Genomic DNA, 12,240 nt, shown 5'->3' with positions numbered 1-12,240 from the left:
TGGCCGGTCTATATATAATGCCGCGCGTAGCGGCGCTGCCAGTCGGTGCGGTGATTTCGGTGAGTTCTGTCGTGCGCTCCGATGGACGAACCTTCCAATCCGACTTCTCAGTCGGTAGCTGCATGCGGCTCCTCTGGAGGTCCACGCGAGCACGCTAACGAGCCTGTTGCAATGCTTCCGCATTCATGCACGTATGCATACCTAAGTGCCCTTGGCTTTTAGGTAAAGAGAAATGAAAGCGGACGAAAAGACTACTTGCATTGCCACCTTCTCCGCACACGTAATGCCGCCTTCTCGGCATTACGCGTGCGGGTGCTTTACCGCGGCGGCCATCTGCCCGACACCTTAATTGGGTGTCTGTGGAAGCGCACAAGATTAGTCCTGGTAGTGCCAGCAAGCGCCGCTCGTGGCCAAGGCGGCGATCGAGGAACGCCCTTTTAACGGCAGGCGGTCACGTAGCGCGTGGTATTGCTGTACAATGGTGCTCGTTCACAATGACGGCACTGTGTCTTCGCTAGTATCACTAAACTCCTTCCTATACGCTCTTATCATTATTGACCTTTTTGTACAGCATACTGTGTAAGTAAGCCCAAAGGCTGTGCCCTCTAAGTGTAACCCCATAGCTCTAGAGCGAGGGTAGACTGTTTTACTTCCAGAAGATCGAATTCACCGTGAACGTCCGCCTTCGTAATTTCAGAATAGGGGGAAATGTAGTGAAAGGCTAAAGGGGGGCCTAATGGACCAACACAAAAACGGTGTTCCAGGTGGGTATACTGTTACGCGGTGACATTGGAGAGCGCCGCGTTAAATTTTTATTTTCTTCATTCTGCGTGTTCGTGGAACAGAAAGACAGAGCCCGCCTCTTCTGCTCGTATGCTTCCGAGGGAGACGAATACACAGTGAATACAGTGACTATCAGTGTCTGATAACTTTTTGTTTAAGTAGCTGCACCTACCGTACATGTGGGTTTTAAACAAAAGCGTGGAGGGCCTCCCCAGCTTCATACTTGTGCGTGTGCATGACAGTGCATTAGTGTGCGTGCCATACGATAAGGCTTGTTTTCTTTCTACGAGTCATCTACTCCTCAGCATGTAGCACAGTCCAGTGACTGTAGGGCATGCTGAGGGTGTATTTTTGTTTTTATTTTATTATTATTACCTGTGTAAGGTGGTAGGCCACACAAACACACAAAAAAATTTTAATCGTAAGCCAGGATATAAATAACTTTTTCCTGAATAAGCATGTCTTATTTAACTCAATCAGCTATTTAAACTGCAGGAAATTGCTCATTTTATCTTTAGCAGGCAATTTTTGTCATAAAATGTGGTAAAAGTGCTAGTCACGCCAGCAGCGATAAGTAACTAATGATTTGCTCAATTGTGTAAAGCTCTGGCGTTTATGCAGTTAAGTGTGGGACCTATACAATGAACTAGGATAAATGTAATGTCATAAATATTAGGAAAGTAATGTTTGAAAAACTAAGCAAAGTGAGAAAAATTGCGAATTTGGATCCAATGTTTTTTTCTTTTTTATTGCAAAATGAGCTGTAAATGCAATTATATTGCTTCAATTATTTTTGTTCTAGGTCATTGCACACACCTCTATGTGAGGAATGAGTGTGCATAATTTCATATCAAAATATTAATTCAACAAAAAGTTATCAAGGTTTGCATAACATGAGGTGGGGCAAAATCTTGTTTTGAGAAAAACGTAAAAATATGTCACAAACAACAGAGGGGCCTACGACACACCAGCTTCATAGCTTGAGCCCCCATGAGATGCACCAGAGTCTCCTCTTGTTCGTGTGGCTGCTCAGCGACAACATAAAATGAAAAGGCATTTTGAATAAGGAGGTATTTTGATAAAAGAAATAGTAAGGACTTTCGGTTTAACAATACGAGGGTATGGGTTAGAAAACTCACTGTAACTACCAAACTAATGGTGATAGAAAGATACTTCTTTTTGAAACATGTTGCTGAAGGTTTGGGCATACATAGAATGTAAAAAGCAGAAAAATCAAGAAAATTGACGTTTGAAGGAGGCATACCACTTAAGGAAAGGTTGTTACCTTTATAGGTTCCGCCGGCTACTCTGACCAAATTGCGGTCAAAGTGATCCTCGCAACAGAAAGAACAATTAGCAAAAACACTATGACATCAATTCTGAAGTTCGCGTGCACAAAATTATTATTATTATTATATTATTATTATATTATTATTATTATTATTATTATTATATTATTATTATTATTATTATTATTAAATTATTAAATTATTACTTCGCGACCAACGTAATCGCGTAATCTGTTTCTCTTCAAACTCCTTCATGGTAACCTCACGTGTCCCGAACTGCTCAGCTGTGTCATGTTCTGTACCCCACGCAAGATCACCAGAGAACATAGACCTTTCCATGTTCCTGCCTGTCATCACGAACACTCAGCTGTCCACAGGATACAGAGTCTTTATAACGCTTACTTTTGTGATCTTGATATTTTTCATTGCTCCTTGTCATCGTTCTTTTCCGAGCTTTGCCTTGTGTTATAATTTCATGCATTGTTCAAGTGCCCTTCTCCTTCTTTTTATTTTGTATTTACTTTGCGCTTTGCTGTCCGTACTCTCTTCTTTTCACAATTTTTAGTTTTATTCATTTATTTTCAATGATTCTTCCCTACAGTGTTTTGTTTTTTGGTTTGTAATGTATGCGTGCGCCAGCACTCAGACCTTAGTGTTATTCCTGGGCACGTTAAATAAACATGATTGATTGATTATTGTTATTATTAAAAACGATTGTTATTTTTTTCCCGAGCTCTGCCTTGTTATTTCGCAGTTTCACTCACTGTTCAATTGCCTTTCTCCTCCTTTTTCTTTTGAATTTACCTTGCGCTTTCTTGTATATAAACTGTTATATTTATTATTGTCCTTTTTCATTCATTGTGCTTCTTTTCTAGTATTATGCCTTGTCCTCACTTTTTGTTTATATTTTTTTTTCTCTCTCTTTCTTTTTTACAGAAATATTCTGTAGTTTTGTTTTGTTTTTATATATGCCTGCGCCAGCACTCAGACCTCAGGGTCGTTCTTCGGCATGTTAAATAATTGATCGATTGATTGATTGATTGATTAATTGATTGATTGAGTGTGAGTCCCGGCCCTACGCTATTCATACCATACGCTATCATAGACGGAACTATATATGATGAAAAACGCTGTGTGCTTGCGTTGTAGTGCACGTTAAAGAACCCCAAGTGCTCAAAATATAGCCCGGAGCCCTCCACTACGGCGTGTCTCATAATCAGTACTGGTTTTGGCACGTAAAACTCCCGAAAAAAGAAGGAACTATGAGCATTAAAACGCCGAATGGATCTTTTTTGGAAGGGAGGCGACGTTTAGCTGCGGCACCAAGTGCCTATTTATATCAGAGGCTCCGGCAACAGTCACCAACGCCGCACGCATTTTGAGCGAACGCGGGCAAAACGCCGATGGCGTCGACAACAGTTCTGCGTGTTGTTGCTACCAAAGCCGCTCACCTTACTTCGTATGACATTGCTGTGTTGCTATCGCATTCATTGCTTCGCCCTTAGGGCGAAACTGTGACATTTTTTTATTGCGATAGCAATTATATGGACACTCAAAGCAGATTTCTGCCGTCGGCGTCGCCGTCGCCGTCGCCGTCGCCGTCGCCGTGAGGTTCCGTATGACGTCAATGGAGATGAAATCGTGGCCGCGCGCCGCCGAACGCTGTATGTGCGAGTGAAAGGGCGCGAGGGACGCGCTCTTTCACGGGGAGTGAACGCACGGCGGAGAAAAAACGCGCGTTCTGCGCCGTGCTTCCTTAAGGGCTGCAGAAGTAGGCGTCTCTTTCCTCCTTACAATCACCATATATGTAGAGCAAACGCGCCTTCTTCCGATGCGCGAGAGGACCGTGGGGGAGGGGGGGAAGGGGGAGGGAAGGGAGGCGACGTTTAGCTGCGGCACCAAGTGCCTATTTATATCAGAGGCTCCGGCAACAGTCACCAACGCCGCACGCATTTTGAGCGAACGCGGGCAAAATGCCGACGGCGTCGACAACAGTTCGGCGCGTTGCCGGTGCTGCTGCATGTCCAAGTTTATACAGCTGATAAAGCTAATATCATTACTCCGTATATCTCTCTACAAATTTGCTATCGCAATTGATGCTTCACCTTTCAGGTGAAACTGCGACAACTTTTTTTATTTCTTTCTTAGCTGTTTCAGCTGCCTGCCCCTAACCCTCTCTGGGACATTGAGGAGCATGGAAACTGGAAATTACAGAAAGTCGCAGCTGCAGAGACAAAGACGTCTCGATCGCTAAGCTGCAAACAACGAAGTTCCAACAACGAAGCACGCTAAGTTCCATTGGTGTTTCGCACATAAAACTGCATCATACTAGGAGGATCAAGAATTGCTGACGCGCCTATGCATTTGTGGCTGTGAGCTGAGCACGCAGCGGCCTTACCTTTAAATGCGCCGCAGACGCTGGCGCATTGGGCCTCCCCTCCGCTCCCCCCCCCCCCCCCAATAAATAAGGGGGAAAAAAAGGAAATTCGTGATCGGACAACCGAGGAAAAGCTGTCGTAAAATGATACGCCGTCGTCATTTGTTTTTGTTTCTTTTTCTTGGTAACGATACGCGCATCTTTCTGTTTGGCCACAGTGCGAGGAACAAGCTTCACTGCAACGCATAATTATCTGGAAAAGTTTGAATTCAGGCAACTTTCCCGGAAGTCGAGACGCTGCTTTGACTGCGACATTACGCAGTGCCGAGGAGCCTCGCTTTCGGAGCTAGCCTGCCCTACCTGGTGGATAACTCCCAAATAGAAATGTACGAACTAAGCACGCACAGGACCGCTCTTCGTAAAGCACTGTTACGCCTAATGTGAACGCATCGAAAACGCCCAGGCTCTTTCTCTGTTCAAAATACGCTACGGGAATAGAGTCGAAGAGCGGCGATGTCGAGGTAATTCATAACCCGAAATTTCGGAAGGCGCCAGAACACTCAGTACACTGGTCCCGACTCTCAATTCCCACCCTAATATTTCTGTCTGAGGCATCCCAAAGGATCCAGCAAGGCGGCCAAAGTCGCACCGCCTAAGGTAGGGGCTATTTCGAGCTCCAAAATACAGCTTTGTGCGTTCACACGTGAAGTTCTCAAACCCTTCCAATTTCCTTTCAGCTGCAGGCTAGCCAGCTGAGGATTTCGTTTCAAAGCAGTGTCGCAGAAAAAAGTAACAAAAAAAAAGATGAATACGAAAAATCAAGCAGGCATTTTGTGCCCCCCCCCCCCCCCCAATTTTTTTTCATGAGCTTAAAAATGTAGAGAAAATATATATACAAGTCGAAACGTGAAGAAACGGCTCGGTGGATAGGTCATGTGCCCACTCATCCACCACACGTTGTCGAAGGATTACGTCCCATCCGACCCGATCAGAGTCCTAAGCGCCTCTGTTACAACACTCTCAGCCCAAAAGGAGTGGCGACTCCAATTTCATCATTACACTTGACTGAGCACCATCTTCCACTTTGTTTCTTTTTTTTTTCTTTTTTTTCTTTTCAGCACCTTACTTGAACATTTCCATGAGAACACTCTCTTGTGATCATTTCCGCAATGTCCGCTTTCCTCTCATAATTGTTCAATATACGTTCTTAAGCCTGCCTACATAGCTTCTGGCCCAATATAAGCTAAAGCCTACACTGCACTATTACATGTGCTGCTTCCTTTATGTAGCCTCTGCGGTTTTTTGTTGTTTTTTTTTTTTGAGTCCGTCGAGTGGTTGAGCGTTATAAACCCTGCTTCTCTTTTCCAAGCCATCTCATCCTCTATATTTATTCTTCTCCTTCTTGAACTCCTTCTTGACCGTGCTTCCTTATACTGTTCACCTTTCTCAATCTCGATTTCTTGCATGCAGGTCCACGTGTTCAATGTAATTGTTCACCTGGTGCATTGCTTTTCTTATCGAATATTTTTGTTGGAGAGAAAGCATTGAGATGCGGTAAAGTCACTGAACGCTCTTCAGAGAATACTTTAATTTTACCTGAAATGTCCCATTAAATACTTGTCTTTGTTACTCAATCCGCTTCTGCAGACTCACCGCGAGCCATTTCCCACCGTGCAGGTGGTTCCTTGGTTTTGTACCTTTATTTCTCTCGCAATACGAATGTTCTCTTGCAAAAATAATAAATACTCACTAGGTTTTATCGGTGCTTATTTCATTCTATATCTATTAACAAGCTACGACTGGCTGCAGACTGCAATCTCTAAATATTAGAGGCCTAATTATCTTCCACGATTCCAGATCGACACGTGTGTTATGAAAGCCTTGCTACAACTTCAGTTTCACTGTTCAAAATTTTCAGCAGTCTTATCACTAAACATGCACCGAGAAAGCCTTTCAAAGCTTTGAAGGTACTGATAATAGTACAGGCATAATCAACAAACAAGTATATAGTTTTGTAATTAGCGGCAGAAGTATTAAACTAATAGTTTATTTTTGTATAAAATCAAGACGGAAAGGAGTGCCCTGTGACTTCAATGCATAAATAATAAGGTATGCGTGGTCAAAATATTTTTTACGAACTATCTGTTTTATGATGTCTTGATTTGTGGTGCTGTATATTTGTGCGTTGTGCTGCTTTTATTAATCACATTGCGGTTACAGGTGACTTCTTTACTGCGTGTCTCGTTCATCGCTCGTTGGTGTGCCTTGTGCAACTGAGTCCTCCAAGACCTGCGTTATCAATAAGCATCGCCCCGTGTCACGGCTGTCACCCGTTCGCCATTGGCACGAAGTCGATCGACGGGGTATACAAGACCGTTGGTCCTTCCGTACTCGAGCGAACACAGTGAAAGGGTCAGAGTCGGGAGTAAACAAAGAAGAAAACAAGATATTTGTCGACTAACAACGATACACAAATTAATAAAATAAAATAAAATAAAGACACAAGACAAACTGACACACCTGAACTTAATATAGTTCAATGATGACGACAAATAAATATGATGAGCAATTAACAGTGGATATAAAAATGAAACAGGGCGCGGATCAAATATACAAGAATACACTTAACACTAGTTCATTAAAACAAAGTTCAAAAGAAAACAAAGTTCAAAAGAAAACAAAGTTCAAAAGAAAACCAACGATGTCATACGCGTGGCCGGGCAGCAGCAGCAAGTCCATAAACCGTGAAGTCGACGCGCAGAGCTTTCCCGAAGAATGCTGGCGGGCCGATCTTGTCGAGGTGGATGCGATTGCTGGGCTGCGTTTCCCGGGAGTCTAGATCTGACGACTTCCCTCAAGCAGGTTGAGTTAACTTGAGGCGAACTACCGTGAGCTTCGTTGCAGACATTGGTTTGTCGTCTCGTACGTCAACGAGTTACTCGTAGTTCCGACGTGGCTAGGCGGCACAGGCGGTACTGGACGGCACTAGCTCCCCGACTGCTTCTCAGCAGATTACAGGTTCAGCTTCTAGACTGATTCGCATGGCCGTAAAACCTGCGCTTAAATAGCCTGTCCTTTCCCTATTTCCTTAGGTCAGGGAACGGCAGGTATGGGTGACAGTTCACCTAATTATCTCATGACTCCTCCCAAAAGTAATGGCCGCGCCCCTTTAATCAGGGGCGCGGGAATGGATGATCCCCCCCCCCCCCCCCCCCGCTGTCAGAGGTCGCGCCCCCACACTGCACCACACAGACACACACGCACACACTTGGGTCCGTTGTTGACAAGCACAGACGCAACAGCGGCCATCGGCCATACGGCGCCCGTGAATCGCTGTGTCGCTGTCTCGACACTATGCCGTACCGTGAGACCACGACGTTTTTTTTTTTTTTTTTTTTTTTTTTTTTTTTGTGGCGCCCGTTAATCGGCGTCTCGATGACTCGAAACGATGCCGCTCCGTGACACCCGGTTTGCTTGTTCTACCCGAACCCTACAGTCAATAACTCTCCCCTCTGTGCTAACGCTATGGTAGAAAAACGCAGAATAGTGTTGGCAGAAAAGGCCTCATAGGAAGGATTGAAACATACATAAACATACATCGAAGCAACTTAGGAGCGCCGTGCCTAAGTCGTGTCACCCACCAACGCAAGTCTCTGGCGCAATACAAGAGCGGCAGCGAAAAGAGAGAACGGCGCGAAGTTAGTCTGTTTGTCTGGGACAAATTTCTCGCCGAGCTGACAGAAAGCAGTTTTCGAGACGCGGTTTCGTTTCAGGAGCGGCTCGCTCCATATTGACTCAACGAGTTATTGATGCGATGCCTAGACTGGAGGCCAACTTGCCATCGCCGCTTTATTGTTTGTCATTCTTGCGGTCACGTACTAGTCTTAACTGTCTTATTATATTTTGTTTTTCATATTCCCACCAAACTACACGAAAGATCCTTGGTAGCCCAATTATAAATGTCCTTGTAAACGCCTGTGCCTCGCTTATTCGTATTCCTTGAGGATAGCCTGGCGTTCTTTGAAGAATTGGCAACCGCTGCGTGTGCGTTTATATTTTTCGATGTCTTTATGTCAGACGGATATGTTCTGTCCATGTTTGATTTGCATTAGGTTTCTTTTATAAACGCGGAGGCGATAGCTCTTCACACAATGCTCAACATATTTTTAAGGCGAAAGCCTTAGGTGTGTCTATATATGTTGGCGGCGACCTTGGCGAAACTGCGCCGGGACTAAAAATGGCCGACGCCGCAAAGAGTAAAATCCCATCAACAAATGCTCGAATTGACGTCACATTTTTTCTCAGGGAGGTTCCTGCAAACAAAGTAAACTAGTGGCGCTGAAAAGAAAATTTGGTACATTGCGGTCTGGGTGGGAATCGAACCCAAGCCTCCGGGGCGCGAGACCAGCGAGCTTCCCTGAAGCCACGGCTGCTCCACGGTTCTTGATTACTAAAAGTGTGCCTAGTGCGCGCTTGATTGCACACGTCACGTGGTCACAGAGACGCGCTCGTGCCACTCCTTGCGCGTTCATCGTCCTCATCTTCTTCCACAGCTGGCACCGATGCCGCTGATCATGACAGCGTTCCCATACTGCCCCTCTCTCTTGCGAAGGCGCTGACGGCACTGGCCCACTACCAGTAGGTGCGACGATTTCGGTGAGTTCTGTCATGCACACCGACGGACTGTGGCCACAATTCTTCATAAACGTATCTTAATTGATGACAAAAAGTGTGCCAAGTGTGCAATCAGGATGTCGCCTTAACGTTTTACCAGACGTGTAACACTTAACTTTTTACACTCCGGATGTCAACTAAGCTTCTTTTTTTTTTCTTACTGGTGATGAGCGAAGAGCTGTCAATCTTTCTCACCTTCTTTCCTTTTTTTTTCTTTTTGTACATCTTAATAGCCTAGCTGGTTCGTTAATCCGCTGAGGTTTCTAGACAAGCTAAAAGCTGTCGCCAATACCACTCGTCCCAAGCGATGCCACTTTCCAGTGTTACAATGCGCTTTCGACGCTTCTGGGCATGATCTCAGCGAATGCACCGCCAACTGCGCCAACAGCTAGGGCCACTGAATATTAGAGTGCATTATCATGTCTGCACAGTGCGTGCGTGCAATATCTTAAAAGGGTAACAAAACAACGGAACACATAGATAAGAGAAGTAGTGTTTGCGGCGAAAGCTTGTGACGCTTTGCTGAACCATAATGCGCTAAAAGCGTTGTCGCGGAACACGACACTTCACGTCAAAAAAAAAAAAAGGAAGGAGCGACAACTTGTTTTGCATAACGCTAACTCTCGCTTACCACATTTCTATGCCACCATAGGCTCAATCTGTAACTTCTTGGACCACTGCAATAACATTCCTGTGTGCTTTGGTTTAATGCATCGCCTCAAGATGTATCTATCGGCGCAGCTGATCCTATCTGCACACATTGATATTCCGGTTCGCACTTATGTGAGTGTACATACGCACTACGCTAAAACACTCCATCGATGCAAATATTGAGTTGAAGGAAATATATGTGGCTTCTACATCAAAAATACAACTCAGACTTTATTTGAGTGCACTGCACGTTTTCATGTTCTCAGTATGTTTGCTAATAATGCGCACATTGCGTTATTAACACGCACAACGTCATAACACGCACAACGTTAATAGCACGCACAGCGCGCACAGAGAGAAAAAAGATAAGAAGTTAAATTTTGTTGACTAAAACCCACAAATCGCGACGAAAGTAACTGGGTAAAATATTCCCGTTTTTTATTCATTTTTGCGCGGTTACTAAGGAAGGAGGACGGCAGTTCTAGCAAAACTTACGTTGCATACAAAGCCCACAAAGTTGTGAAGGCACTGTTGTCTTACTTGAGGACGACTGGCCTATGTGAACGCCTTTGAATTGCTCAGGCCCTCCGCGTGCGTGCGCGAGCTCACCGTGTCCTTCCTGCTCTCTCTATCTCATCTTTCTATTCCCTCTTTCCCGTCCCCCAGAGTAGGGTAGCCAACCAGACGCATTTCTGGTTAACATCCCTGCCTTCTCTTTCTCTCCTCCTCCTCCTCCCTACGTTGCATACAATTATGAAAAGAAAAAAAAACGTGCACACTCTGCGAGCTACGAGGAACTGACAGTTAAACTACATTTCGCGAAAGTGGTCGTAAACTAGCTAGCGCAGGGGGGCATGGGTACTTTGAGCAGAAAGTGTTGGCGTTCTTGTATTACCTAAATTTTGTGCAAAGTATGGGTAATCAGAGCAAATCAGTCTGTTAACGTGCAAACTATGCAATCAGAGTACGGTTTTATACGATCAGCCCTCAGGATACAGCGATGTTTGAAAAAAAAAACAGTTGCCTGTTGTCCTGGGAGTCAGTGTGCGCAATGATTCACTACAACAGAAAAGTAAATGTCATTACTCACTGTGATAACAGCAGCAAGAGGTGCAAAAGGATAGAATGCGACGGCGAGAGACGGCGGTGTCGTGCGGTCGGTGACGCAGGCCAGCTAATGTATAGTGATCGGCTGTTAATAATGAAATCTCCAGATGACAGATTAAGAATTGCCTGAGGGAAAGAGCTGCCAACAATAATTGAATGGTCGCCTCGCGATGAACGATAACGAACGTTGTTTGAAAAGTGTAAGGCGACCTTCAAAATCCCCAAATACGATTCGGGTGGTGTGATTTCTTCCCAGCATCACTGACAGTGACCGTTGTCATCGTTGCTCAATCGTTGCTCGACCGACTAGCTCATTCTCGAGTACTGGAGAGTACCCGTCAGACTGCAGTAGCCCCGGAAAAAAAATTGTTGCGCCCCCCCCCCCCCCCCCCCCTTAAGTTCATACTAAACACAGTCCTCACAACCAACACGTAACCATTAGCGCCATATGACGAGCAATAGCAAGAATGTGTTGTTCCTCTTGCAGCTTCGTTGGTTGCCCGGGGTTAGACATTCCTAGGCCGCAGATCAAGCCAAGGGCGGTGACGGTGCGCGGAACGGCATTAGCTTCCTGACTGGATTACGTTCATGCGACGATTTGGCCACTCATTACGGCCGGTCATCTGCTGACCGGAGTTGTAAAGATACCTACAGCCACCATGACGATAGCAGGTCGTGGCTATAGCGTCAGCTGCGCATGCGTCAATAGACATCGCACCAGATAGGATCGGTCGGTAATCGACAAATCGTCGCACAGAGGCCCACCAGCGTCGAAAGAGGGCTGCTGAGCGGCTGCAAAAGCATCAGGCTTCATTTTATCACCCATGCCTTAATTACCCACGAATTCATTCTTTACTGACTTTGTTGCCGCTGATACCGGCGGCAACCTGTATTGGTGCTTTCATACACCCCTCCAACACTGTGCTAATTCCTAAGAGTCGGAACTTGCATCAGCTAAACTGAAACTCAGTTTACGAAGCCACGCGCCCTCACACAGGGTTTTGTATTTGGCAGGCAGCTCTGCGTAATTTTCATCGGTACAGCCCTTGCACGGAGTTGAATATTAATCACTTTAGAGGCGACCGCCCCCAATGACTGGGTCACCACGTTGCAGTACAGTTAGTATGGTCAACATCTGCACCCTAATCTCCAGTTTATCTGTCGGAGCTTTGAATCGGGCTCCAATATGAAGGCAGCGAGGTAGCGTAAACGGCCTCTTTGTCATTCATTCCTTTTCCGACAACTTGAGAGTACACGCAGCGCCATTGGACAGCCATAACATACTGCCGTTTATCATGCCCTCATAACACAGTCAGAACAGCGGACCTCTTTTTTATATGTATAAAACAGTGAATGCTT

This window comes from Dermacentor silvarum, chromosome 8 (assembly GCF_013339745.2).
Source record: "Dermacentor silvarum isolate Dsil-2018 chromosome 8, BIME_Dsil_1.4, whole genome shotgun sequence".
NCBI lineage: Eukaryota > Metazoa > Arthropoda > Arachnida > Ixodida > Ixodidae > Dermacentor > Dermacentor silvarum.
The sequence above is the reverse complement of the archived record's forward strand: the minus strand, read 5'-3'. Positions refer to the sequence as shown.